Raw genomic sequence first — 2,868 nt, forward strand, 5'->3', positions numbered from 1 at the left:
TTCTATTGGCTAGTATCTTGGTAAATTTCTCAGAAGGTTTTTCATCAAGATCATCCAAAAGCCCATTTTGTAGTAGGCTTGGATGTCATGGAGCGTGAATGTCCAAAGAAATTGAGGGACCTCAGCATAAAGTTTTCTTTTAGTTATCTGAAGTATCCAAAGTATATACGATTCACCTGTGGCAGATAAAATTTTGAAGTTAGTACACCATGATGAATCAGAGACTATAAGTAGATGAAATTCAGAAAAATTTGTAGTAGGTGGTGTAGTCTTAACACACGCCGAAGTTTCACTCTTTAGTTCAATTTTCAGCTCCTCCTTTAATGGTAAATATTCAGGATCTGGGGGAGGAGGTACTTCAGAATAATGGTTCTCTCGGTCCGTGACAACTACCAAGGTATTGTCTTGCAAGGCATCCACTATTTCTTGTATCATGGAATCGTTTGAATCTGTAAAGTATACCAAACAATCATCTAAAGAGTCGAAACATTCAGTTAAAAGGAGTTCATTCATTCTATCGAGATCTGTGATGATATGTTCAATAACTCCTTTATCTTCTTCGAGAGTAAAAATGAGCATACTCTCTTGTTTGTTCTCAAGGTGAGATGATGTCACTACTGGGTATGTCTCTTTTTGACCTAAATAGGCATATTTTAAATAAGAGAGTAAAGGTTTTAGGTTAAGCTTCGGTGGCTTGAGGTTAGACGATAGAGGCACGTCATCAGTTTGGGGCAATTCTTCAAATTGTGGCCTCCACTGGTTAATTTCAAGCAGCGCAATATCAAGCAAGACACACGTCTCCCTAATCATATCATCATCTAAGTCATGGGAGTGTATTAGGCATGTCTCTAGAGGGTCAGAGGATAAGGTCAGAGGCATTCTATCTTTCACGAAAGAATCAATCATGTTAATGTCGTGGAAATCGTCATCATCCTCTGAGTTTCTACCGTTATTGAAAAATATATTTGACTCCAATGTCATATTCCCGAAAGACATAGTCATAACACCATTCCTGCAATTGAGAATTGTGTTTGAAGTGGCAAGGAATGGGCGACCAAGAATGACAGGAATCTGAGTGCTTATGTTACTGATGGGTTCGGTGTCCAGGATGATAAAATCTAAAGGGTAGTAAAATCTATCGACCTGGACCAACACATCCTCAATTATCCCTCTTGGTACACGAATAGAGTGATCAACAAGTTGTAGTGTGGTTAGGGTGGGTTTTAATTCACCCAAACCTAACTGTTTGTATATTGAGTAGGGAATCAAATTAACGCTCGCTCCTAAGTCAAGAAGTGCATGATCAATTCGATAGTCCCCGATTACACATGATATGGTTGGGCTACTGGGATCTTTGAATTTCTGCGGCACGTCTTGCCTTAGGATGACACTCACTTTCTCAGTCAAGAAGATCTTCTTCTGAATACTCTGTCATCGTTTGGTTGTGCATAGGTCATTCAAGAATTTGGCATATAAAGGTATTTGTTTTACGGTATCAAGTAGAGGAATGTTGACTTTCACTTGTTTTAACACCTCTAGAATATCCTGAGAGTTAGAGAGAGGTTTTGGTGCAACCAACTGTTGGAGAAATGGAGCAACTGGCTTCTCTAAAAGTTTCGGTTCTAATTTTTGTGGGGCATCCCTAGATCCATCATTGTTGTCCTCTTCTGATTCTTGAGGCTTTTCGGGCCTAACCGGAAGGGTTTTATCAATAATCTTCCCACTCCTAAGAGTGGTAATGGATTTAGTGTGCTCTATCTGATTTGAAGTGTTTGGGTTGCCAACTTCATATCGTAGCTTTGGATTGGGGAGAGGTTGAGCTGGGAAGCTTCCCTTATTCTCAATTGTATTTTCAGCCTGAAGTCCTTGTAATGTTTTGTTAAGGTCTTGTAAGGTTTGTAGCATACCCTGATTGAAAAGATCTTGCTTTTCAAAATTTTTAGAATCGGATCCTCTTGAGGCTTCTCTTGTTGTTGTTGTGAAGTTTGATTAAAGAAACCTTGAGGGGTAGTAGTTTGTCCATTCCTCCAACTAAAATTTGGATGATTTTTCCAACTAGGATTGTACGTATTAGAGGTAGGTCCATTGAAAGGTCTTTGATAGTTATTTATGACATTAGCTTGTTCATTCAACACTTCTCAAAAGACAGGTATTATAGGACAATTTTCAGTTGTGTGAATGTTGCAATCACAGATGCCGTAAATCATTAACCTTATCCTTCTTTCCTTCCATGGCCTCGAATTTTCTTATGAGATTAGTCACTTTATAATTGAGATCATCCTCTTCTTTCAAGAGATACAATCCTCCTTTCTCCTTAAATTGAGTCGGCCTAGACATGGTGTTCAAATTTGGGTAATGGTCCCATGATTGTGTTTTTTCAGCAAGGCTATCAAGGTAATCCCATACCTCATCGACATCTTTATTCATAAATTCTCTATTACACATTGTCTCGACCAATTGGCGTATGGAAGATGTCAATCCATCATAGAAAAAGTTTGTAATGTGCCACGTTTCAAAGCCGTGTTATGGGCATGAACTGACAAGATCCTTGAACCTTTCCCAACATTGGAAGAATGTTTCATCCTCCTTTTGGGCGAAGTTCATAATTGCTTTTCTAAGGGTAATCATTTTATGATGTGGAAAAAATTTCTTTATGAACTCCCTTTGCATACCATCCCATGTGCCAATAGATCTAAGACGTAGTGAATGTAACCACGTCTTAGCTTTCTCTTTCAAAGAAAAGGAAAAGAGTTTCAGCCTGACTGTATCCTCAGACACGTTTGGAAAATATAAAGTGGTTATAATCTCATCAAACTCTTTCAAGTGTAGATACGGTTCTTCAGATTCAAGCCCATGAAATTTAGGAAG

At 38.5% G+C, this 2,868-nt stretch overlaps 1 non-coding gene across 1 annotated transcript; it reads left to right on the forward strand.

Annotated features, from left to right (window-relative positions):
- Positions 1–2,515: 2,515 nt before the first annotated feature.
- LOC131230116 (small nucleolar RNA R71) lies at positions 2,516–2,622 on the forward strand. Its single transcript, XR_009163840.1, has one exon. It is a non-coding gene; the product is annotated as a small nucleolar RNA R71 (small nucleolar RNA).
- The last annotated feature ends 246 nt before the right edge of the window (positions 2,623–2,868 follow it).

This window comes from Magnolia sinica, chromosome 16 (genome assembly GCF_029962835.1).
Source record: "Magnolia sinica isolate HGM2019 chromosome 16, MsV1, whole genome shotgun sequence".
Taxonomy (NCBI): Eukaryota; Viridiplantae; Streptophyta; class Magnoliopsida; order Magnoliales; family Magnoliaceae; genus Magnolia; species Magnolia sinica.